This window comes from Dermacentor silvarum, unplaced genomic scaffold (genome assembly GCF_013339745.2).
Source record: "Dermacentor silvarum isolate Dsil-2018 unplaced genomic scaffold, BIME_Dsil_1.4 Seq927, whole genome shotgun sequence".
NCBI lineage: Eukaryota > Metazoa > Arthropoda > Arachnida > Ixodida > Ixodidae > Dermacentor > Dermacentor silvarum.
The window spans coordinates 76,502-104,143 of NW_023606979.1; the positions used below are offsets into that span (position 1 = coordinate 76,502).

The following is a 27,642-nucleotide window of genomic DNA, read 5'->3' on the forward strand; positions in this document are numbered from 1 at the left end:
ACATAGCTAAAGAGGCAAAACACTTTTCACTTTGTGATATGAATGAATTGCCTATAATATATGCAAATTGGTGCAAAAATTCAGTTGTCAAGTTCTTTAGAACATAGAAACAACTTTATTTTGTTCAACCACTTGTCTTGCACTCTTTCCTGGTGAAAGTTGTTCTTGATCCCACATGCCTTGCAAGGATAAACTTGCTGCTGTTAGGAGAAACAAACAGCACTGGTAAATTTACATCCTAAGAAAGCGACAGAAAAGGATAATCATAGAGCACAACAAAGCAGTAACTTATGCGTTAGAAAAACAAACATGGATCAGCATTGTTGGAAAAAGGGATGTTGCTGTAGCAGACATTGCGACAAAGATACTTGTAATCAGTGTAGCAACTGTTTTCCTTGGCAGCATATTTTGTGTAGGCAACGCTTCCTCACCCCTACCCTCATTGAAGGAGATACTGGTGCACGTAGTAGGTCATGAGAAGCCGAAGTGTTGAAATAAAGTTGGGGAAGGCAGCGTTTAGCCGTGATTGTGATGGAGGGCAGCATTTTTGTGTATGCAGAGCTTCCTCACCGCTACCCTCATTGGGGGAGATACTGGTTAGAGCACTGCACGGGCCTGATTTTTCGGCCCGAGCCCGGCCCGGGCCCGCTTTACGAGGCCCGAGCCCAGCCCGGGCCCGTAATACAAAGCCCGAGCCCGGCCCGGGCCCGGGCGTACATGACCGAGACCAGCCCGGGCCCGGCCCGGGCCTGTGGTTCCAAGCCCGGGCCTGACCCGGGCCCGTGTTACTGAGCCCGGGCCCGGCCCGGGCCCGGGCGTTCATTACTAAGCTTAGCTAGGGCTCGCGTGTGCATGACCAGGCCCGGCCTGTAAGAAAAAAAAAATTCTTTTTTTTACTTACAGATTGTGCCGTATCTGTCAGCCTCACCTTCTAGAGGTTTAATAAGCTGCAGTATATAAGCAATAAAAGGCCGAAATCTTTGTTTCTCCCACGGGAACATCAGTAATCCGGCCCATTGCCTGTGCTACTATTTTTCTGGTGGTGCGCACTGCACTTACCTTGATTTGTACGATATAGTTCTATGATGTCATTTAGCATGCAAATATACAGGGCGTTTCATTTTAGCTGAACCAAATTTTTAAAGATTGCCTGTGGCAGATAGCGCAATTATAATCCTTGATCTAAACTACTCGATGAGGTGGCCATTATTTCCACGAGAAATCAAAACGCCTAATTGAAGAATTAACATTATTATGCTAATTAACGTTTTAAATAATTATTTTATGGCACATATTTCAATCTACGAATTATAGCCGCCGAGTTCGCAAGGCATATCCACCTGGAACGAATTCTCAGGACTAAACCAGTTTCGAGATAATAATTTTCAAAGTGTCCGACGAAATCAATCGAATCAAATCAATTTATTGTCCAGTTTACATGCTGGACGGTCATTTTGGACTAAAAGCTACATATGTAGCTTGACATATGTAGCTGGGCACGCCATGTAATGCGTAGGATGGATAACCGGTGGACCATTAGGGTTACAGAATGGATACCTAGAGAAGGAAAGCGCAGTCGAGGTCGGCAGAAAACCAGATGGGATGATGAAGTTAGGAAATTTGCAGGCGCAAGTTGAAAACAGCTAGCGGAAGACAGGGGTAAGTGGAGATCACAGGGAGAGGCCTTCGTCCTGCAGTGGACATGAATAGGCTGATGATGATGATGATGATGATGTAGCTTGACGTGACCCAAAAGACCAGGCAAGGCAATAGTACAGCAAACAGTGTGCACACATGCACAATAATTCACATATATTTCCAGCTATCGCTGGAATTCCTCATAGACGAAATAGCTATGAACGGAAAGACAAAGAATATTTGCGTCACGGCGAGTTAACAGAATTGGAAAAACTTTTAACAGAATGCATTTTAAACAACACTACAATAACAATACTAGCTATACAAAACAACGCAACACCACCTATACAACATAGCATGAGACTGAATTTTACAAGATCAACATTTGCTAAGAAAACGAAACAGGATTTACATTATATACTCAGAACCATACACAAAGGCAGAATAATAATCACATCAGATACACTACAAGCGACCAAAGTGTCAGCCTGAGTTCTTTCTTACTGAAATTACCGCCATTTTTGTATCTGTTCAAAGTGAATGGTAGGTAATGTATTAACGACTGAAGCTTATAGAGTGTTCTGAAGTATGGAATGGACCATATCTCAGGATTTCTTGTGTTCGCATTAATGCGACGACGCTCTAAGGATGCTAATTGTTTTATGTAGTTCCAAGCTAATTCTGACATTGATGGCCTAATTGAATATTTAACATAATTACGCGAATTAACTTTTTAATTAATTATGTTACGGCACATCTTTCAATCTACGAATTATAGCCGCTGAGTTCGCAAGGCGTATCCACTTCGAACGAATTCTCAGGACTGAACCAGTTTCGATATACTAACTTTCAAAGTGTCCGACGAAATGCATGGGCGTTCCAGTTAACCTTTTGAGGAAAACGCTGTTTTATGCATTGAAGCACAAAAGTAACTGGCCTTAGCGCTAAAATAATGCCATAGTATTAAAACTGGTAATAGTGCGATCGCAAAAGCGGTAACATGGAAATGGTTTCAGGAGTGGTTCTTTGTATAATTTATTTTTCCTTACGCGGAAACAATGTTCGTTTTTGCGGAAAAGAAAAAAAAATTTGCGTAGCTTGCACTGGCGGCGCAATGCTAAAGAGACAGCGGAGATGATGGGCACCTAGCTAGTCCTGGCTTCTGGGCTAGGCTAAGCACTACCAAGTCATCCCCAGCATTTCCCGGAATTGATTTATTATTGATTGATTATCGATTAGCTATTGATTGGCTATCTATTGTCTATTGCAAGATATTGGCCACGTATTTGGGATAGGTTAAGCACTACCAACTTATCCGAATTTATTGATTATTGATCAATTATCGATTAGCTATTGATTGGCTGTCGATTGGCTATCGTAAGGTATTGGCCACGTATTTGGGCTAGGCTAAAGTCATCCCCAGCATTTTCGGGAATTTATTGATTATTGATCGATTATCGACTAGCTATTGATTGGCTATCAATTTCCTATCGATATGCAATTAGTCCCCACCATTATTAGCTAGACTTAACCAGGCTCAGCTTCGCTAGTTCACAGGTGTATGTGCTATTGCGCTTGGACCCTTTCTGCACTGCTGCCAGGATCGGCCCACATTTTTGTATTCAGCGGACACATTAGACCCGGCTGAAACACCTCCGCTGTTAAAAATGAGAACTTCATCTGTTTTACTATTTTCTTTGATAAGATAGTCATCTGATAAGATATACAGTCAAGAGAGCGGTGTGGATCTGAGAACAAACGGGGATAACCGATATTCTAGTTGACATTAAGAGGAAAAAATGGAGCTGGGCAGGCCATGTAATGCGTAGGATGGATAACCGATGGACCATTAGAGCTACAGAATGGATACCAAGAGAAGGGAAGCGCAGTCCAGGACGGCAGAAAACTAGGTGGGGTGATGAAGTTAGGAAATTCGCAGGCGCAAATTGGAATCAGCTAGCGCAAGACAGGGTTAATTGGAGATCGCAGGGAGAGGCCTTCGTTCTGCAGTGGACATAAATATAGGCTGATGATGATGATGACAGTCATCTTGCACGTGTCACTTCAGCTTGGCACAGAATACATTGAAACATGCAATGCATAACGGTCGCGTGTGTTCGAAGGCCTAATTAGGCCCTTCAATGAGCGGGCCCGAGTCTGGCCCGGGCCCGTGGCTTCAAGCCCGAGCCCGGCCCGGGCCCGGGCTTTAACGCGGCTTTAAGCCCGGGCCCGGCCCGAGCCCGCCGACAAACGCTTCGGACGGCCCGGCCCGGCCCGCGGGCCGGGCCGGCCCGGGCCCGTGCAGTGCTCTAATACTGGTGCACGTAGTAGGTCAAGAGAAGCCGAAGATGTTGAAATAAAGTTGGGAAGGCAGCGTTTAGCCGTGATTGTGATGGAGGGCAGCATTTTTGTGTATGCAGAGCTTCCTCACCCCTACCCTCATTGGGGGAGATACTGGTGCACATAATAGGTCATGAGAAGCCGAAGTGTTGAAATAAAGTTGGGGAAGGCACGGTTTACCAGTGATTTCAATGGAGCGGGTAGGGGCACTGCTGTCAGTTTTTAAAAGGAGTAGGGGTGACCAGAACAGAAAAGGATCTACACTTGTAAGCAAGCATTCAATCCAGTAGACCTAGTCTACCCAGAAATCAAAATAGGAATTAAAGCAAGCTGTTTGGACATTTGGAAAACAAGCAACGAAGAATTAAGAAAGATAAACTTTGTATTAAGATGTGTTTCGTTAAGATCAGTGGAAATGGAAAATAAAGGCAGATTATGACTACAAATTTTTCGAAAGACAAAGAAAAAAAAACGATATTGGCCAAATAAAATAAATAAGGAGATCAAAATTAAACTGGGTATGACCGTAAAATAACAAAAGAACAGGCGGTGAATAAAAATGGGGCAGTACGATAAACAGGCACAATACTTAAAGCAGACGGCTGGGCTAGTTGGAAAATCAACATCTCATGCATTTTCAGTGCTTTAAAGAAATAGGAAAAAATAAGGGAAGAGGAAAGATGGCAAGGACAGGTAGAACACTGGTTTTCAACTGATTGTAGTACATGTAAAGGTGCGGGTATATACAGGGTGTCCCTGCTATCACGCAGCACGATTTAAAAAAAGAGGAAAGGCGTTACGTGAAGCAAACCTAGTGCGTATTGTTTCCAGTACAGTGGAGTAGTCGCTAGTAATTTTTCATTACTGATATTTAATTAGGTAATTGTAATTAATTATCTAATTCGAGAAGTACTGTCCTAATTACGAAAGTGTCAATGAGAAGATTGTAGAGCAACATGAAAAACTCCCGATACAGCATTCTGTAGCTCAATACCTGCTACATAAATGTGTTTTTCCGAGCGTGAAAGAAGCCCGCGAATACACGCAGAATTCCCACGCGACTGGCCGCTCGAAGCAATTTCGTGTATTCGCCGGCTTCTTTCACGCTCGGAAAAACACACTTACGTAGCACATATTGAGCAACAGAAAGTTGTATTGGGAGTTTTTCATGTTGCTCTACAATCTTCTCATTGACACTTTGATAATTCGGGCAGTACTTCTCGAGTTAAACAATTAATTACCTAATTAAATCTCAGTAACAAAAAAATTCCTGGCGGCTACTCCACTGTACTGCAAACAATACGCAATAGGTTTGCTTCGCGTAACGCCGTTACTCTTTTTTTTAATCATGCTGCCTGATAGCTGGGACACCCTGTATATACATTCACTGTTCATGTGCCAACAGACGGCAGAGCATGAATTGTAGAGCATGCTTGATGATGATGATGTGTGGTGTTTTATGGCGCAAGGGCCAGTTATGGCCAAAGAGCGCCATGTCAGTGTTTCTGAGTGTGCAGTGGAGCGATGATTTCTGAGAAGTAGATGAAGCGTGGCTGTAAAGAGGCCTAAAAATAATCCCTGTAAAGTGCGTAAAATATACATGTACTAAAATCATGACAGTGAGTAATGAGGTGTACAATGAAATGAAGAATGCATTGAGAAAGAATGACACGATATTTAAAATATTTAAGATGCAGTAATTGGCAAGAAGCACTTCTGCCTAAACAGAGCCCTTGAACCACAAGGGCCTGGAGGCATGTAGTACTATGAAAACTACTATCACAGCGGCATCCTCTGGAGAGAGGATGCGCTACGAACTTATTGGGCTAATAACATGCAGGACCACATCATTTAAGAAATCGACGACTGCTTTGGCGTTAAAAAGCAGTTCTTCCCCAAGAAACATGATGGGATGAAGAGGGACATGATACCGGTACACTTCAGGAAAATATTTTTTTCTCTGTGTTTCGGCTTCCCGACACTCCACGAGGACATGCAGGGTGGTCAGCCTCTCACCACTACCACAGGTTGGTGGTTCATCACCAGTAAGCAAAAAATTGTGGGTGCCATATGTATGTCCTATTTTTAGACAACAAAACAGGACATCAGTTCATCGTGTTTTCGTTACGGGGGGCCAGAAACCTAACTGGTTTTATCAAGTGAAGCTTATTATTTCTTTCCACATCCCACAAGCATTTCCAGTGGCTTCACAGTTTCTATCACAGGAAAGGCTTCAAATCTGTTGCAGGAACAGCAGCTGTAGGGACATGTAATGCCTGAGATGTAACTGATGTGGCCATTTGGTCTGCTCGAACATTACCCTCAATGCCTCTATGGCCTGGCACCCAGCAGATAAACACATGCTGGTTAGATATATACGCTTTACACAGAATGGAATAGAGCTCATTAAGTACAGGGTTTCTGTGTTTACAGAGTGACTTCAATGCTTTCATGACACTTTGGGAGTCCGCAAATATGATAGTCTTTTGAAGTTTTGATTTCATTATATACTTCACAGCCGATAATAGTGCATAGGCCTCAGCCATAAAGATACTTGTCTCCGGGTGCAGTACACCGGATTCCGAAAAGGATGGACCGATGGCTGCATAAGATACCCCGGCATGTCACTTGGATGCGTCTGTGTAAAACTCTGTACACCTCTGTACAGAGTTTTACGTATTTCTGTACTCTGTACGTATTTAGATTGGAGTTCTAGGAAAGGCATTTTAATGTGTGCCTCTAGCACGTGTTTTGCGACTTCTATAAATGATGTCGAAATCGATGAGCTGCCACTACCACGGATGTAACAGTTACACTGGAGCCATAGGGGACTGTTCAAGAATTGGAATACCCATTGCCCCACTAAGGTTTCTTACACACAATGAGAATGGCTTTCTCGCTGCCGGTCGGTTATGGAAGAGTGTGGCAGCGGTCAAATCGTTTATGGTTGAATATGAAGGATGTTCAGTGTTCGCGCGTACGCTCAGAAAATATGTGAAACTGCTAAATGAACGCTGCATATGGAGTGACCACTGATTGGACTCTACAAAGAGGCTCTGGATCGGACTTGTTCGGAAATCACCAGTCGCGAGGCAGATACCTCGATCGTAAACGGGGTCTAGTATTTTCAATGAACTTGGCGTTGCAGAATTAAAAATTATGGCTTCGTAATCAAGACGTGAGCGGACAAGACTTTTGTATAAGTTAAGCAAACACTTTCGATCCCTACCCCAAATCGTACGCGACAGAAGCTTTAAAAGGTTCATTGCCTTGAGGCATTTTGCCCTCAGATACCTAATATGAGGAATAAATGTAAGCTCGGAATCTAAAATGATTCCTAGAAACTTATGGTCGCTACTCACAGAGAGCGAATCTCCTTTGATTTGTATACTTGGTACTGGCGTTACGCCTCTCTTGTTTGTAAAGAGTACACAAGTGCTCTTTTGGGAGTTCACTTTAAAACCATTTTCATCTGCCCATTTGGACAATTGGTTTATTCCCAGCTGCACTTGTCATTCGCAGATTGCAATATTGCATGACTTTAGGCTATCTGGACATCGTCGACATAAACAGAATAAAACATCGTGCATGGGATGACTGTGTGCAGGGAATTCATTTTTACAATAACTAGTGTGCAGCTAAGCACCCCACCTGTGGCACACCGGTCTCTTGGGTGAATGACCTAGACAAAGCGTCACCCACTCTTACGCAGAATGTGCGATCAGATAGGTAACTTTCTATTGTGTTTAACATGTTGCCACGGATACCCATTACCGAAAGGTCTCGGAGAATGCCGTAGCACCATTGTGGTATCGTAAGCTTTCTCTAGGTCAAGAAACACAGAGACAGAACTGCTTATGTATAAAAGCATCTCTAATATAAGACTCAACGCGACCAAGGTGGTCTGTTGTGGACATACCTTCCCTGGAACCACATTGGAAGGGGTCTAGTAGTTTGTTATTTTCAAGGAAATAGATTAGGCGCCTGTTTATCATTTTTTCAAATAGTTTGCACAAGCAGCTTGTTAGCGCTATTGGCCTGTAGCTGCTTGCTAGGGACGGGTTTTTGCCTTGTTTAAGCACAGGGATGACTATAGCCTCCTTCCACGAGGACAGGATATACCCAGCCGCCAACATGGCATTGAAAAGAGACGAGATTGTTTTCAGTGCTTCAGGATGCACGGGCCTAATCATTTCATACATGACACGATCGCCGCCTGGTGCCGAGTTGTTGCAGCAATTAAGAAAAGCTTCCAGTTCAGCTAGGCTGAATTGGCAGTTGTAATCTTCATTTCGTGAACATTTTCGATCAAGAGGCTTTCGCTCTGCGTGTTCTTTGAACCTGAGAAATGTTTGTGACATATTCAAAGTGTTCGTCCAGACAACCTGCCTGGTCTTCCAGGCTCTCACCTTGAGTACTGACTAAGGGTAATGGGTGCACCTCCCGGCCTTTTAACTTATTTACTTGATTCCACACTTTCGTCTCATCCATGTAAGAATTTATACTGGAGATGTACTTCTCCCAACTCTCTCTTTTAGCACGTTGACGCGTTCTTCTACCCTGTGACTTTATTTGCTTGAAACTAATCAAGTTTTCGGCAGTTGGAGAGTCGCGAAGTCGTCCCCAAGTTTTATTTTTATTTTTCCGCGCTTGTTTACATTCTTCATTCCACCACGGAATGCGACATTTCTTCGCAAGTTCGTTGGTTTGACGGATGCATTTCGTGACAGCGTCAATTATAAAGCCTGTTATAGACGCCACAGTGTCTTCTATATTAATGGAGGCAATATCATCCGTGCTTAAATATGTAGGTTCTCGGTAATGTTCCCAGTTAGCTGCGTCAACCTTCCATCGGGGAATGTGTGTTGAGCATATATCTTGTTTCGTCAAGTTTAATATAATTGGGAAGTGGTCGCTCCCAAAGGGGTTCTTGAGAACGGACCACTCCAGGCACGGAATTAGTGTACTCAACACAATACTTAAATCTACGGAGGAGTATGTATTATGTGCCACGGTGTAGTACGTTGGCTCTTTCTTATTAAGTAAAGATGCTCCTGAGGAAAAAAGAAAGTTTTCAATTAGGCGACCTCTTGCATCGCAACGCGAGTCTCCCCAAAAGTGTTATGTGCGTTTAAATCTCCGACAACAATGTATGGAGCCGGAAGTTCATCTATGTAGTTTTGAAATTTGGTTTTATTGAGTTGATAACTGGGAGGGATGTAGATAGAACTGATAGTGACTAGCTTGTCAAACAGCACCCCTTGGACAGCAACTGCCTCTAGGGGTGTACGAAGTTTTATTTCCCGACAGGCAACACCTCTGTCGACAATGATAGCCACACCACCGGATGACACGACCGTGTCCTCACGGTCTTTGCGAAAAATAGCATATTGTCTGAGGAAATTTGTTTTTGTATGTTTGAGGTGTGTTTCCTGAACACACAGCACTTCTGGCTTATATTTATGGAGTTCTGTGATATCATCGAGATTATGCAGAGGTCCTCTCACATTCCATTGTAGGATTTGTGTGTTCATTGTGATAGATTTTTATGCTGTGTGTTCAAGAATACAAAGTAAGCTCATGGGCCCTTTCCAGGCGCCGTGACACGAGATTTTTCTTTTTTGGAGTGGTCGATGGAATCGCGCCGCTCCTTAGACACTGGCTGCGCCCTCACACTCGGTGTTGTGCCCATGTCCTCTTGCGAGGCGCTGGACACGCAAGAGCACACTGTGTTGGCTTTGAGAGCCTCGCCTCAAAAGACGAGACCTTGGAGCCCACCAGCCCGGAGGTTGATGGGCCCTTCTTAGATGGCAGAGCAGCAGCACTGGCTGCACCCGCCGAGGGGGCAGATGGTGTCACCGCCGGCTCACTACGCGTGTGCCAGACAGCCGCCGGGAGCCGTTGTGGTGCTGCCCCATGACGCGCCACTTCAGCAAAGCTGGTTTTTGGCAGGTACGATACCCTGCGTGCCTCCTTGAAAGTTATGTTTTCCTTTACTATAATAGTTACTATTTCCTTTTCTTTTTTCCAGGATGGGCATGACCGCGAGTATGCGGCATGCTCCCCATCACAGTTCACACAATGTAAAGAGCTTTCACAAGACTCAGAGGAGTGTTCATGACCACTGCATTTCGCACAAGTTTGGCGGCCTCGGGAGTTCTCGGAACTATGGCCAAACCGCTGGCATTTGAAACATCGAAGAGGATTTGGCACGTATGGCGTAACCCGAAGCTTGATGTACCCGGCCTCGATGGACTCAGGCAGAACACTTGAGTTCAAAGTAAGTATCAGATGCTTGGTCTGGAGTTCTTTGCCATCTCGCCTCATTTTAATCCGTTTAACATTGATGACATTCTCCTCCCTGAAACCCTCCAGAAGTTCAGCTTTACTCAGCTGCAACAGATCATCATCTGAGACAATGCCACGGGTGGTATTCATAGTACGATGCGGGGTTACTGTTACTTGGGAATCTCCAAAGATACTAAATTGGGCAGTTTTTCGTCTTGTTTCTGGTCTCGGAGCTCCACGAGGAGATCACCGCTCGCCATCCTCGATGCTTTATAATCTGTACCAAAAACTTCAGCCAGAGACTTTGAAACTAGACAAGGTGAAATTGTTCGCACTGGTTTTTCTGCTTTTTCGGAGTGAATTACATGGAATCGTGGGAAGATTTCTCTTTGTTGTCCAAAGAACTGGAACACGTATTCGGTGTGCCCTCGTTTCAGACGGCGATCAGGGAGTGATGGGAAGGAACTAGCCATAAGGATATATGGATTTTTTGGCAGCAACGCCAGCCACCCACCATGGAGCCCAACAAGGGGATGCTGCACGGCCTGTAAGCACAGGTCCTGCAGACGCGAGCCGTACGTCACCACTATAACCGAATATGAAATAACCTAGGTTGGCTACTCACACAGGGTTAACCCTCACTGCCAAGATCGGAAGTAATATAGAATAGAGTAGAAGACAGGAAAGATGAAAAAGCGAGAGAGAAAGACGAAGATTGGAGAGAGAGACAGGAAAAGGCAACTACCGATTTCCACCGGGTGGGTCAGTCCGGGGGTGCCGTCTACGTGAAGCCGAGGCCAAAGGGGTGTGTTGCCTCCGCCGAGGGGCCTTAAAGGTCCAAACACTCGGCATCAGCTCAACCCCCAGGATCCCCTTTTCCCCGGACATGGCTAAGCCGCGCACGGTTAGACGCAGAAGGGTCCAACCCTCGTCTGCTCGGGTACGTGGTGCCGCAACACACCAAACGCCTGCTGATGCAGACGCCCCTGCAGGCAGTGCATGCTTGAAGACACTTATCAAAGATGCACGGTAGACAGGTTCTGATGCACATAATCGCATTCTTTTATTAATGGAGCAATAGAAAGTGTACTGACACATTTATCGTCTTCCCTTTTGAATACAAAAAGCTTCAAGAATAAGACGGCACTTTTCATCCTTTTACCTGCGCAGAACATGTGTGCTTAACTATTCGTGTGCAGTGGCATCGTTTAGAAAGGTCCGCTATGTGACCGGATCCCGCTAGTGCCAGGACTTGCACACGGTGCTCTTTCAATCTGTTGTTAACGCAACAACTGCTCAGGCCGATGTAGCATTTGCCACATGACAGAGGGATGTAGTAAAAGCTCTCAGTACAACACGCAATGAAAGGGGTAGCGTGCTTCTTCGTGCATGCTTGACCTTTGGGCCCATGGTCATTCACTGCTCAAGACATGCGATCCAGGTTTTCTGGCGCTGAAAACAGCACACAGACACCACACTTGGTGGCTGCGCTTTTCAAGCGGTGCGACAGGTGGCACACATAAGGCACAACAACCGGTTTTTTATCCGGCAGAGTCCGGTAGCTTTCAATCCTCTGCACTTGACCTCTTCGCGGAGGCATTCTAGCAGAGAGGCGATCATCTGTCGGGGGAAACCTGCCCTGCTAAGACATTGGCCTTGCTCTTGCAAGCTCATTTCCACTGGTGTATGCACAACTTATTGAGGGCTGAGCACAAGCAGTAGACAGCTATGCCACGTTTAACCACCTTTGAGTGAGCCGAACTGTAAATTAGGATTCACTCCTTTGATCTTGGTTGATACTTCCAGCACACATGTTCTCCGAGGGAAAGACAGGTCAAGGAACTGCAAGCAATCGTTGACAGGCATCTCATGAGTAAAACTGAGACCTGGTGTAGATCGCTCAAGTGCCTCAAGAACACTTGTAAATTGTCTGAATATCCTTAGGAGCCCCCGATTTAAAACCATGTAGTGGTCGACATATAAAAATTTGCACCACTTCTTATTGATCCCACACAGGGCTCAAGGATACTGTCTAGATAAACCAGTGGAGTTAATAAAAGCTTGGGGTCAGATTCTTCTATAAAAGTTCCCACAGCTTAGTAAATCAGGTTTTGGAACAGAATAAAGTCAGTCAACCAGATCAATTAAAAAGGCTGATACACTTTGTGTGGAAGACCTTTTCTTGGTACAAAACTCCCATTACGTCATTAATTTATTTGCGAGCAATCACATTACAGTGCCGCTATCCAGCTGGCAATGAGCTTGCAAGAGCAAGCCCAATGTCTTAGCAGGGTGGGTTTCCCCCAACAAATCATCATCTCTGTGCTAGGAGGCCTCCTCAAAGAAGTGCAGAGGACCAAAAGCAAACGGGCACCTGGACTCGGCCAGATAAATGACCAGTTGTTGTGCCTTAATGCAATACCTGTCAAACCGCTTGAAAAGCAGGGCTGCCAAATGTGGTGTCCCTGTGCTGTTTTCAGCGCCGCAAAAGCTGGTTTGCATATGCCAAGCAGTAAACAACCGAGGGCACAAAGGTCCAGCATGCACGAAGCACGCTACCACTTTCGTGGCGTGTAGTACTGTGGTCGTTTATTACATCCCCCTGTCATGTGGCAAATGCTACATTGGCCCAAGTGGTCGTTGCGTAAATGACAGATTGACTAAGCACCGTGTGCACTAGGGGGATACGGTCACTTAAAGGCCCCCAAACCACCTCAGATATTTTTTGAACATTACAAGTAAACACGCGCATCGAGTTCAGAATGCCTTTACGATCAATGCCAAACGCTGCAGCGCTACGCGCCACGGGCGTGCCACAAAACCAAAAAAACAATGCCGTCCTCCTCTCCTCGCCTTTCCGGTAACCCCAGCAGTCGTCACGTCAGCAGGGGGAATCTGGTGATGTCAGCTGCGGAAACAATGTCCATTGGTCGAACAAGAACCTACGACTTCCGGTTTGTCTGCTAGCAAGTACACGCGCTCCCTGCTTGTCCTTGCCACGTTTCTCGCTTGTGCGCGCTTGCGCATCGGTAATTACAGCCCGCAACGCAAGTGCCAAATCGCTCGTGTTCCAACACAGTCATGCTTAGCGGTCTGATTAGCTGCGCGATCAGAGTGCGACAGTGTTGGCCTTTATAGACGTGCGCGCAACACAGCCTCTATAGCAGCACGCTTCGCATAACACACGCCGGCACCACAGCAACAGCGGGTAGCCGAGAAGCGCCGAGTCCACGTCCACGTTACCATGCCGCTAACTCGCCGCACGCCGTTTGCCATTCGCGGGCCGCCGTTCGACAGCGGTTTTGCTCGCGAGCGACGAGATTTCCTTGCTGTTCGTAGAGAGGATGAGACTGGGACTCATTTGTGTGGCAGCCTCACCGCCACTGATCGCTCGACAGCGCCGATATCGTCGCTAGGCCTTTTCCGGTTCCCTTCAAAGCTAAAGCAGACGGCGCTTCGAAATAAATTACTGATGCTCACAAGCCGCAATATTTTCTTATCGTTGTTATCGCTCTTCGCAATAATTGTACACAAAGAAGAAAAATACGCTGATATTAGTGGCGCCGTCGGCTGCGATGCGGGCACAGCCGAGCCGGTCGTCTCTCGTCGGTAGCCGTGCACTCAGCTGCAGCTGATGTTTTCGTTGCTGGTGGCGGAGGCACGCAGCTTCGCGGTCGTCGATTGGCCCGTTGATCGGGCAGCGGGCGGAGTGCCGGCCGAACTGCCGTTTACTTTGGACACCTCTCGCACGGCAGACTGGAGGCCGGTTCGTCGTCCGTATATGTGCCGCTAGCATGGCTAGCGTGGACAAGCCTTAACCGGAAGTAGGCAGTGTTTTGAGAAGCGCGTTGGCGATGACGTATGTCACGTGACATTTCGAGCAGCACTCGGCGAGGAGGGGAGACCAGTAGACGAGGAGAGAAGCGAAGGAAAGAGCGAAATGAGCGAGGGCCGTTTTTCGATCATCAAACGCGTGTAACTCCGCTATTACGGCAACATTTCAAAACATTCTCGCGGCTACGTGTTCGTTGTAGACTCGTGCACAACTGCAACACCACAACTAAATTTCGACCTTTGGGAGGTTTAGGGGCCCTTTAATGGTCCATTGAAAGCGATGCGACTGCACACCAATATTTAACAGCACACATGTTCTGGGCAGGTACAAGGACAAACAGTTCCATCTGATTCTTGAAGCTTTTTTGTCTTCAAGAAAATGGCTCATTTTCCAAACAAGTCTAAGTTCAGATGCTATTCAAAGCTTCAGTTTTATTTTATGGAAGAAAATGATATCGACAGTTCTACTGGGTGAGTATTCATTCAGCAGTATCATCTACAGGTGTAAGCTTAAAAAATGGACCTTAGTTCCTGGCAAACCATTAGGTGTTTTTTTTTTCAACACAGTTGTCACATTATATAGGTTGGCAGGAGAGCTACCAAACTACATTATAGTTGTTGCAACAATCAAAAGTGAAGTGTGGCAGCAATGATTGAAAGAAACAAACAGCATTCTACAATACTTCTTCAAGTTTCTGTCTTCCTGTTGAACCTCTGTCTTCAAGAAAATGGCTCATTTTTCAAACAAGTCTAAGTTCAGATGCTATTCAAAGCTTCAGTTTTATTTTAATGAAAGAAAATGATATTGACGGTTCCACTGGGCGAGTATTCATGCAGCAGTTTGCTTTTGGTCCTCTGCATTTCTATGAGGAGGCCTCCTAGCACGGAGGTGATGATTTGTTGGGGGAAACCCGTCCTGCTAAAACGTTGGGCTTGCTCTTGCAAGCTCATTGCAAGCCGGATAGTGGCACTGTAGGAAAAAGCTGCTAAAATTAATTAAGGTACTGCCCTCCCCTTACACACAATTGAACACCACATTGAATCTCATGGTGTCAATCATACTATTTAACACTAGGCATCAAGTGAGGAGAATAAGGCGATAAGAGGGCTCGATTCATTTTGTTAGAACATCCAATGCGCATTGCATTAATGTTGCATTTCAACTCCAAAAGGAGCAGTTTGTGAGATGGTGACCGACACAAAGGAAAACTCATGACATTCTGTGCAGCAGAACGTTGCCGACGAGGTGTCATGCACACAAACACTCTTTCACGTAAAATGACATCCTGCAGCCAAACTTTGTGCAGACATGCCAACAGCAAAATGCAAGGCAGAAAGTGTTGAATTCGTTCAAAAATACTAAAAACCATTTGATTATTCAATATGTTTACTGTTCATTATTGATTCTCCAATATTGTTCTCTACGGGTGCTGTAGACAAGCACCATGCATTTACAGTCGTTGCAACAATGACCTGTGCCATAGACAAGGAGAAATGCTGATGAAGTTTATGTAGTAGTGTACCCCACATTGACACCCTGTTTCACATTGCAATCTGGTGGAGGATGCATACTCCAGAATCGAAGAAACTAGTGTACCCTAACCATTGCTGTTGCGAACGCCTATGCACCAGTATGTACATAAAATATGGCAGCTACAATTATATTTCCAAAAGCTGTAGTTATTGCAAGCTGTCGCCAGTGTGTCGGTACAGAGCTGTAATACATTAAGATCAAGTTAAAACTCTCTAATGAACTTATACAACGGAAGTGGAGTGCAATATTCTGCACATAAGCTGTATCAATGGATAAAATACGGAATAAATGCAACATACATAATTCATGTTGCGACCCCTTTGGAGGTATTTAGTTGTCTGAATTATCAGGGATTCGAGATTAACATGAGGAGGCAGATTTAATTCAGAATTGTGGCAATTTGGGTCTGGGAAACGTTTTGCAGCGCAAGAGCAACACTGACACAAAAGAGCACATGGGACGATAGATGAGTGCAATCTACCAACAAAGGTTTATTGACCACCACATGTGTTTATACTGTGTTCATCACCGTGGCACATGTGCACAATACCTTCTAAGAAACGACTGCTCTTTATCTGACAAGTGAATAACACTCGGTAAAGTCGTTAACACCGACTTTACCAATTGCTACCCTATGGTTCTATGCTTTCGCAATCACTCAACCTTTGAGAACACTTCATATTACAGAATTGTACTTGACAAAGAAATCTTCCTTATTAGTCTAACTAAAACTGACTGGTCAGAAGTTGTATCAACTAATGACCCCCAAACAGCTTTTTCACAGTTTCTGTTGACACTTTCATCGCTTTTCAACTCCCATTCTCATAAACAAAAATGCAGAAAAAAGGTAGCACCACCGCAAAACCCATGGCTTACAGATAGCCTTCTGAAAGCAATGCGGTCTTGTGAAAATTTGTACAAAAGAACAACAAAAAAAAACACCTTTTCATGCCAAACTACTTGCCCATTACAAAAAATTTTCTAACTCACTTTCTGCTCAGCTGAGAATTGCGAAGAGGAATTATAACGAACATAAAGTTGCAGAATGTGGTAATAACACTAGGAAAAAGTGGGAAATTGTTAACACCTTTTTAAATCGTAACACCCAGATTGTCATTTCGAGGATCATTCACAATAACAGGGAATACAGTAATCCGCTTGATATTACTAATGTCTTTTCTGATGCTTTTTTCAATACCACTTCTGATTCCACTTCATGCTGTAACATGCCATTTAACCGCCTACCTCATTAATTTTTCCTTTTTCCAACCACACCTGATGAAGTAATTTCAATAATTAGGACCCTTACAGCCACTAGCGCTGGCCTCAATAATATTAACGCTTACCATATTAAAATAATTGCACAACATATTGCTAACGTTATCTCTGCTATCATTAACCTCATATTTAAAACCGGTGTCTTCCCACGTGAACTTAAACGCGGTCGAGTCATTCCTGTTTTCAAAAAAGGTGATCCCACGCTCATGCAGAATTATAGACCTATTTGTGTTCTTCCATTTTTTAATAAGGTTATTGAAAAAATTATAAGAAAAGCGTCAAACAAAGTACTTAAATAAATTTAGTATTCTTTCCCCCCATCAATTTGGCTTTCATTCTGGTTTTTCAACTAATCTAGCACTTATAGCTCTTACTGATTACCTTAAAAAAGCAATTGATGAAGGTAAATTTACAGCCTCCATATTTGTTGACCTAAGGCCTTCGACACTACTGATCACACAATTCTTTGCGCTAAGCTCAAAGCCATTGGAATAACAGGTCTGCCACTACTTCTAATCCGCATTTAATTACAAGATAGAAAACAAGTCATCAACATTGCTCGGTACTACTCTAAAGAAGCTACTACTAATACAGGTGTACCCCAGGGGTCCCATATTAGGTCCCCTACTTTTTCTAATTTATATTAATGATCTGCCTAGTTGCCTCTCCTCATCGAAGTGCATTCTGTACGCTGATGACACTACTATATTTAATTCTGACAATTGTGTAAAAACACTAACAAGTAAACTAAACGAAGATCTTCTGTCAATCTCCGCGTGGTGTGAACATAAGCTGCAGATTAACCATAATAAGACCAACTTTGTCGTCTTTACCTCGCATCAGAGATCGCCTGAGCACCTTCAGTCCATTTCCATCAACAATCACCTAATCACTGCAGGTCATCATTGCTCCAATTTAGGTGTGGAATTTGATCGCCACCTTAAATTTCACCTTCACATAGCTAACGTAAAAAAGAAAATGGCATATGGAATACGCGTTCTAATTAAAGCATGGCCATATTTCTCATTTTCTACTCTAATGTCGCTGTATTATGCTTTTGTTCATTCTCATATCAACTATACCATTGAATCATGGGAAAACACTTATAGCAGTCACCTAACGTCATTGCAAGTCATTCAAAATCGAGCTATTCGTCTAATAACATTTTTATCTCGTAGCATTAACGCTAGTGAGTTATTACATGCTCATAATATTTTGAATGTGACTGATCTTGTTAAATACAACCTCGCCATTTTTACTTTTAGGGCAATAAACAATAATATTCCAGTAACCATCGTACCAACGTCTCTTATTAATATAAGTAATACTAAATTTGTAGAGAATATGAACTTTATTTTACCCAGCGTTCGCACCAACTACGGCAAGCAGTCATTACACTTTTCAGCTTTCTCTCTCTGGAACACATTACCACTTCCTTTAAAATTGTTGAAATCTCACAGGTTTCATACAGAACTTAAGCACTTTCTTTTAGCTTTATCCGACTCTCATTTTTCAGTGTAGTATGTTTTTTTTTCTTTTTTTTAACTTTAACTGTGTTTCTCTATTTCCTGCATTCTTTTCATCTTCTTGGGAAAGGACCTTTTGCAGTTCTTCCTATTATTGACTAATCTGCAGCCTTGTTCTTATGCATTGAACTGCTGCATTTTATTTCATTTATGCCTTGACTTTTAAAAACCTGTATTATCGTAAACTTTAATGTTGCCATTGTTTGTATTAATAATTATCGTCATCATGCATAGGAGGTCCCATGTCAATTTTTAACTACAGGACCTCCTGTATATACTTACCATGTAATTAACCCCGTTTTTGCATTGAATAAACTGATTCTGATTCTGAAGGTGTGCTGATACAGGCTGTACCTAATAAAGATATCTTTTCAGCCTATATTATCTCGTGGGTGAGTCTATGATCACTTCTGGTGACAACAGTACACAGACCAAAAAGAGGCCTTCATGGGCAGGAGCTGCAGTGCATTGCTAGCCAACCATCACGTGCCGTGTCCTTTACGTTGAGCGCGTGTTCATTCAACCTATTGTTCAAACATCTCCCTGTTTGCCCTAGATATAGCTTTCCACATGACAGTGGGATACTGTAAACTACATTAGCAGTACAACGAACCAATGGATCTTTGTGCTGCTTCTTGCAAGCTCGTTGATCACGAATGTTCCTGATTGCAGAGTTTTACAAGCTTATGTGGGGCCGAAAACACAACATTCACTTTTGAGCGGCCAGCAAACTTTTGATATTATGGCCCGTTTGTTGTCAACAATTCAGATGAAGCCTTATAATTCTTAGACCCTAACTGCGAAAAACAACTTTGTGCCTTTTCTATTGACGTTAAGGACTTGCTTAATTTTCTACCTCATGAACTGCTGGTTGCCGTAGATGAGTGCATAGATTGCAATGGATGTATAGGGTTTCAGAACTGCTCTGGTATTTAGGTTAGTGATTTTTTGGAACTTTTAAGCTTCTAAGGTCAACAGACATTCAGTGGAAAGGGAAGCAGTACCTTCAGAAAAAGGGCATATGTATTTGATCATGCATAGCACCAATTCTGAGTGATTTGTTTTTGGCCAGATTAGACAGAACAGTGCTGGACTGTTTGGATGGAAAGAGTGTGGCAAAAGTCTTTCCTGACGTTGATGAATACATCGTTTTCCCTGAGAAGAGTACTGATGAGGTGCAGGAAAAATGCTTTTGTTGTTCTTGACATGTTTAAAGACAAGTCCCTCGAATTGACATATGAAATGCTTAGTAACAGTACTCTTAAGTTTCTTGACACTAAGATTGTTTTTTGATGGGACAAAATCTGTTGGTGCTATAAACCGCGAATTAATAAGCCGATTTTGCCGTATCCCTCGGCACCTTCTAAACAGGTCAAAAGGGGAATCGTCACTATATGTTTCCTGAATGCAGTTAAAAATTATGTTTTCACATCAGATGCAATCAAGTCTTTGCTACCAGTCTGAGCAATTGTTACAAGCTGGATACCTGTTGCATGTGCTGTGTTCTGTTGCAGAATCTGCTCCGATTGCACATGGAGATTAACCGGTCACAGGTTACATCTCCCAACACGTCATAAAGAGGCTGTCATTCCATATATTCATAAGCTGTCTCATAATATCAAAAAGATTGCTGGCTGCTCGAAAGTGAATGTTTTTTCTTTAAGCCCCACATAAGCTCATAAAACTCTGCTGTCAGAGGAACGTTCATGATCAACGAGGTTGCAAGAAGCAGCACAAACATCCATTGGTTCGTCGTACTACTAATGTAGTTTACAGTATTCCACTGTCATGCGGAAAGCAATCATAGGGCAAACAGGGAGATGTTTGAATGATAGGCTAAATGAACACGCGCTCAATGTAAAGATGGCACGATTGGTTAGTAATGCACTGCAGCTCCTGTCCATGTAGGCCTCTTTATGGTCTGTGTACTGTTGTCAGCAGAAGGGATCATAGACTCACCCGCGAGATAATAGAGGCTGAAAAGATATCTTTATTAGGTTCAGCCTGTATCAGCACACCTTCTATACACTTTTCAGATAAAGAGCTGCCCTTTCTTAGAAGGTATTGTGTGCATGTGCAACGGTGATGAACGCAGTATAAACACGTGTGGTGGTCAATAAACCTTTGTTGGTAGTTTGCACTCATCTGCCGTCCCATGTGTTCTTTTATGTTCATGTTGCTCTTGCGCTGCAAAACGTTTTCGAGATTTCATTCCACTGCAAGAATGAGATCACCCCAACAATTCTTGCAATTGGTACTGTATTTTTATTTATTTGAGTTGGTATGTGTATGCTTCGTCAGCAATATCACTTGACATGCTTTAGATTGACTGCTTCCCCAATTTAGGCAAATTCGTGTTCGCAAATAATCTTGCAGATGATACCAAGAACTTGCTCAGCCAGAGTATGTTTTTAACATTCGCAAGATCCGAGGCTCTTGAACGCATATCTAAGAAAGCCTGGGGTGCATGCCACCCTCTGATCTCATCAGCAAGTTTACAGAAATCATCTAGAAGGTTTCTTGTGATGAATGTAAATTTGATTGAACTGGAGAAACAGGGAAGTAAACTGGTGGATTACGCAGCATGAGAATGATGCCAGCAAGAAGCAGGCATCAAGAAGCACTGTCGCTCAACATGCACAAACCATTAACACAATAATTATTAGGATGATTTAAAATTCTGGCAGTGGAGTGAAATTTTTCTTCTAATCTATATTTAAGCTCACCAGAAATGTTCATAATCATTATCCTATCTACGCCAAATCATACCAACCAATATTCAAGCCTTCATAAGCAGTTTTTTTCATGTCCAATTCTTTGTGGGAAAGAGGTAACTGTATGAAGACCATACCATCTACTTATTTCCCTTTTTTTTGTAAATGATAACAGGAAAATTTTACACTCAAACTGCATTGAGCTTGAGCAAGTTCTACGCTTGAAATTGTTCATTCTCTTTCCCTTCGCCTTCTTTAACCTACCTGGTTAGCAGAGTAGGTAAACAAACTGCAGTAGAAGGGTGGTGGCACCGAGTTAGACTTGTGCTCCAGAAAACCTTTTCACGGTCCCTGTAGGAACAACTGCTTGTGACATGGGGCGACTCAAGCTGCGATGAGTTCGCTTTGGAAAACCCAGCTGGTTAAGGCTGGCCTATCTTTGCCAGAACAGGAATGAACATCCGCAGGCTCTGGTCTCGGCTACTTTCTTGAGGGCCATGGCCATGTTTAAGAAATCTCGTCTCCACATGCTGCATAAAAAAGGATGATTTTCTTAGTGATGTCTCTTTTCTAAAAGAGTCCATTTAAGTTGTATTCATAGCTTTGTGACTTTCTGGGTAATGCCAATTTTACTTTAATGCACAACACCATACTCATGACTGAGCTGTGGCCGTTCTTATTTCAGCTTGCAACAAATGACAGGGCTTTATATAGAAGTGCAATCAAATATAGTGAAAAGTTTGTCGTAACTTTCTATCTGGCACTATTCAAATGAGCCACTGCTCTGCCCCCCCCAGCTCAGTAAACTTTTTTCCAGTTATTTTACATATGGAAATTGCTGTGAGCTTCTCTGGAAGAAAAGTAGGAAAAACGTTCTTGCTTCTGTTTATACTTTGAAATCTTGCATCAGGGTTGGATATCAGGAACCCATTTATTTATTTATTTTTATTTAACAATACTGCCGATCTCACAAGAGATCATAGCAGGGAGGGCATACATATGAATTCGAAAGAAGTACAATCAAGTCATTTGTACAATGCAGAACGCTGAAGTAATCACTACATGAAGATCAGGAGTAACAATACGACAAGTAGCAATGCGACAAATCACGACATGGCTACAAATTAGGACAATACAATGGTAGCGTGTGCAATGATGCAATCAGGTTATTGAAACACAAAATCCAGGTACAGGTTATAAAAAAAAATTACAGAAATTTCTCCGCCTGTACATCTATTTCCACCATAGTTAGGAAAAAATTATTTACACTACAGGCAGAGCACCATATGTTTAAAAACATTAGCTATCGAAGTACAATATTACAATTTTCATAATCGTGTCATGCTAGTGTTATTGGTGGCTATGGTTTCAAATAATTTTTTTCAGTAAGGTGCAAGCAGTTTTCAAATTAAATTATGTTGCCACAGGGGTGTGCAATCAAGAAAATCAAGTAAAAAGGTCAAGTTGTGTTCACTATACAGATGTTTCAGTTAGGTTAGGATGGGTTACATACAACACACACAACATGTTTGCATGCATACAACAATGCAAACTTCAAAACCTCAATTGAAGAAAACAGTTCTTGAAAGTGCAGCAAAAATACACAAGCTTATGTGGAGTACAGCCTTGCTAAGCACTCCAAGCAAAGAATGTTTTTACCATAATGCTTGAACACAATATGAACCTAACTGTCAACAACTTTGAGCAGAATCTCAACACCACTGAATAAATTATGCTTTGAAGATTCCCGATCTGAAATTCTGAACAAATTGTTCTGGTGTTTAATGTGTTGAGCTCATTCTGTATTTTCAAATGCCTGCTCTCAGCAAGCAAGCTCGCTTCTACAATTTCTCTAAAGGCAACATCCAATTCCTCAAGATAGGTATGACTTGCAGATAAAGTGAATATGTTGGTCATTTCCTAACAGCCAGCAAGCTGTTTGAGCTCCTACACTGCCTCAGGTAAATCTACAATGCCACAGTATTTGCTATGCCCCAGCACCAGCCACTTTACAATGCAATGTGTTCAGAGCCCTTGCCCTTAGTTTTTCTGCTTTGGAAACAGTTACGTGTTCAGCTGGCTTCGAGAAAGGGAACACAAAATATGGTGCGCACCACTGATCTCTTCTATGTTTTGCTGGATGCCGCTTCGCGGCTTGCCAAGCCAGGCAGGCGCAGGTGAAGGCAGTGGAAATGTGGTGTCATGCAGCGGCTTGTCCCTGAAGCATGGTGTTTGCTGCATGTAATAGTGCATGCAGTAACATAATATTGCAGTTTTTTTCTTCGAGCTTTTTTTTTTTTGCATTTCAGGAGATGTCTCTACATGTCTGGTAAGAGCTCTTACCCGTATCTGTACCCGTATGCGATTCACCAGTGTTTTCAGCACTTATGTTAGCAATGTTGTTGGCACCTGTGATGGAAAATTCTGGACGTCTCAAAACACTTCTCTGGCCTGCTTTGGCAGTGCCCTCCCATGCAGGTGTAGTGCCACTGCAAAGTCATAAAGAGCCAACTTCCGGGAACAGGTTGGCTTCAGTCGAGGGCGCTCAATGCGCTATCCAGCCCCCTATAGTAGAGATCAGTGGTGTGTAACCCGTTTATACTGGTTTCACTTTCTAGTCAGAACACTGGCAACAGCTCCCACCTTGCTTTTCTTAACCTATGACACGCGAACAGAAAGTCACATCACTGCGCTGGTTCTATTGCTTTAGTTTTCCAAGCGAACTGCCTACACATTCTAGCAAATCGGTTAAAAAATATAGTTGGTACATTTTTACCACCTTCACAAGAGGGGCTAAGTGGTTGCTAGAAATGTGAAACATGTTACCAGCCCTCCAACAGGATGTAAGAACAGAAGCATACACTGGAAAGCTAAATTGCAATTGAAATTTACTTGGCACAGGGCTACAGCAGGCAAGTACAGTTAGTGTATGCTGTAGCCTTGTGTCAAGCAAAAGTTAAAAGTGTTTATGGTGTATTTCTACTTATTCTGAGCCATCAAACTGCACAATGAATGTTCCAAGTTTACACATTGTTGGCTTATCATTGCCCACATGATTCGTTTTCGCTGCACACATACAGTAATCCTTCTGTAATAAGTGAAATGGGTTAGAAAAAGAAATGCTGGGTATTCTTACACAACTGAAGAGAGTAGAAACAATAGTCGATAGCACATAGCTCAAGCTACGAAAATATTCAGTTTTCTCACAGCTTACGTGTTCAGCAAGTAATAAAGAGGTATGTTGTGCACCTCTACATGACCAATGAAATCTATCTACTTGAGACAAACTACTCTGAGGCTGCTTGGTAGTGTTTGGCAGTTCAACTTTGGTTTTCTAATATACCGAATTCTCTAGGTACTTGTGCCTTACTTTGTGATAAAATGAAATTTGGAGGACTGGTCATCTATACCATCCTTTGCACATAATTGATGCAACCACAATTACAACACAAGGAAAGGGGTGGGGGCTCTCAGAGAAAGACCTCAGAGCTATGGGGCTCTCAGAGAAAGAACAAAAACATATTTCAATTGTAATGTGACGTTATGCAATAACAAAACAGAAAATAATGCATGGAAGTGGATAGCACTTCAATGCCACCAAGGTAATTGGAAACAGAAGTGCCCGCAACACAATCGAATAAGGCAAAGCTGTTTTTGCTCATGTGCGTTCGAACATAGTCCACACGTGGTAGCAATCACAGTATTGTTGCACAGTGGTTTGGCTTGCCAGTTTAAAAAGCCAGAAAATATAAAGAAAGGAATCTGCATTACAGCCCTGTCACGAACAAGAATATAACATGACGTGCATTTCCAAGGCCAGAAATTCTAGAAAAAAATAACCTGCGTTATATTCGTGCACATCGGTAAGTTGCATGGCATGTTTCACATTATATTTTCCATGATGCCAGAGTGTGCAGGGCTTTATAGACAAAGTGAAGCACATTCAGCAAAAATATAATCACACTATGATGGCATGCAGTAATTGTCATGTCTAACTATAAAAGGTGTTAATTTTACGACAGACGTTGATAGTCTTCAATCTGAGCCTTCTAAATTTTTGCACGCAGGCACACCACTTGGCTAAGCAATCGCGATGTAATGTCTATGTATACAAGCATTACCCACGCATTTGTGCCAATACGCCCAAAAGAAATCAATTTTCCCATCCAAGTATGCCTTATACGAAACTGGAACTAAAGCATAAGTCTATACAGACACCCAAACAGGAACACCTCATTTTTACATTTAAAATTCACATTACATAGATCTCTGTTCACGCCAGCCTCCTACAATGCCGAACCTCGCTTTATGGGTTACAGAGAAATTATAGTGGTAGCACCTAACTCGCAAGTTATACAGGGCTGGAGTGTTGCGGAATGCAGCTACAAATGCCCCATTTCATGTGTAACAGCTTAGTTGATTTGCTTGCACAACCTACCAAGAGCAAATTAAAGCTATTTCTCCCCATTTGGCATTTTATATTGCTAGACCACAATTCAATGACACCAATATATTAACTGAAAGAACCTAATTTGGCTTATATATCAACACCTTTGCATACTGCCACAGCTGCACTCCGTCAGGCGTGTAATATTTAAGAGGTGCTTGTCCACCAGCACTTCAATGTCGCGAACAGTGCTCACCTACACAGCTAAGTAGATGTCGTGATCCAGCTAGTAAAAAGCTAAGAGAAAAAAATGCCCTCACTTTGCGGGCAACAATACTGCAACAACTTGACAGACATGGGCACTTGGCAGGCAGCAGACCTCTTCTCAGCTTCAGCAGGGCAACAGCAAGTAGCCTTTCAGTGAAAGAAAATGATGAATTAGTAATGTTATGTAACCTTGGTCCTGCTAAGTATCAACACAGTCATCTGGTTTTCATGCACATTGACCCTCCCGTTAAGCAATTTAACTCAAGTATTTATAAAATAGTCTATGATGATTGCATTCGCCTCACTGGTATGTCATTTTTTTTTCTTTTTTTGCAACTGATACAACATTTACGGCTAGCTTACTGACACGAATGCCTTGACTGGGCAGGCATCACTCAAAGCTGCACCGCAATAAGTTGCATCAAAGAAAGACACAGCAGAGCTAACATTTTTTTTTTTTTGTCACAGCTGCATAGCATTAAAAAAGCGCATGCAAGCAGAAAAGTAACCATCGCACGTAGTGAACCACTACTATTAGCTCGATTGTTTCGATGATCGGATACAGCATGCTCTCATGTGCGCAACTGAATGCACTTTTATTCTACGTTTTTAACGCAAGTGAGCAAGAGGTTATAATCGTCACACGGAAAATTCGATCGCGATCGAGCCGACCGCGCTACCATAGATATTGAGCTCAATTGATATGTGATACTTTTTCCCAAGTACGCGCGCTTTTTACCCTAAGAAGCCGTTTAATGGCCTTTTTGAAAAAAAATTTCTGATCGCGACGCCGGCTTACTACACATCATTTTAACACCTACGCTACGCAAACACAAACAAAAACAAATTACAACGGGCTTAGCTCGTGAGCAAGTTACGAGCGCGTGCAGACTGTTGAACATCCGTTGAGGGCAGGCTATCGCGTATCCAAGCACATACGTGCACCTGAACACAGGACAACTTCTTCGGTGCCGTTGCGTGCAGAGTTTTGTAGACCAAGTGGAACACATTCAGCGCAAATATCCCCGCGCTATGACGGCACATTACGAGCACACAAGCGCACATCACGCAGCGACGAATTCGGAACTTTGCCAATTCGAGCATGCCGAGAGTCAAGCAGCGTAGCGTAACCATCCATCGCTTCTGTTCTTCGCTCCCGATGCGTCAATCTCTGTTCCTTGGGGCCTTGCCATAGAATAAAGAACCAACTTGCCTTGCTCCACTCTTGAGTAGAAATCAAGACATAACGATAAAAGCCGGCCAGCCGGCTGGCTACAGATTTGCTTGGATTTGCAGCCAAGGTCGATCCATTGTTGCAGCTTCGTCAACCACTTGTTATCGAGATCGGATGGATGGATGGATGGATGAGGCTGAACCCTTTAAATCGGGCGGTGTCATACGCCACCTAGCCCTGACTATGAACATATTTTGTACTTTGTGGTGGGTGAAATTTCACCCCTGCCTTGATTTTATCCACCAAATCAGATAACCTCTGTTTGGTTATTTCTACCCGCTTAAAGTCTATTTTGCCTTCACTGTCCCTAAACCCAAATGCTTTCGGAATCGGAAGCGCAGCGCAACCGTAGGTGTGCCGACCGAGCGTAGTTCACCACTTCTCCGCATCATGACGCAAAATTGGCGCTGCGGACAGTAGAATGGTTCAGCGGCGCGCAACGGCGGCTGCGCTGTGTAGACGAGCTGCGTGCCTGATAGTATCGCTTGCCTGATAGTATCGCTTGCCTCTGATTGTATCTTTGAAGTGCGCGTTATAATACCGTTCTGAGCAGTGTAGGCCAGGCCAGAATGAGGAACTTGTTGTTGTCGTCTAGTCAGAAA

General features: G+C 43.3%; 1 long non-coding RNA gene across 2 annotated transcripts; it reads right to left on the minus strand.

Moving 5' to 3' along the window:
• Window positions 1-92: 92 nt before the first annotated feature.
• LOC119435812 (uncharacterized) lies at window positions 93-27,073 on the minus strand. 2 transcript variants are annotated; one of them, XR_005188897.2, is made up of 3 exons: window positions 23,267-27,073; window positions 21,417-21,682; window positions 93-200 (listed from the first exon to the last, which is right to left on the minus strand). It is a non-coding gene; the product is annotated as an uncharacterized LOC119435812 (long non-coding RNA). The 2 variants fall into 2 exon arrangements; XR_005188898.2 differs by having other exon boundaries at window positions 25,860-27,072.
• Between the last annotated feature and the right edge of the window lie 569 nt (window positions 27,074-27,642).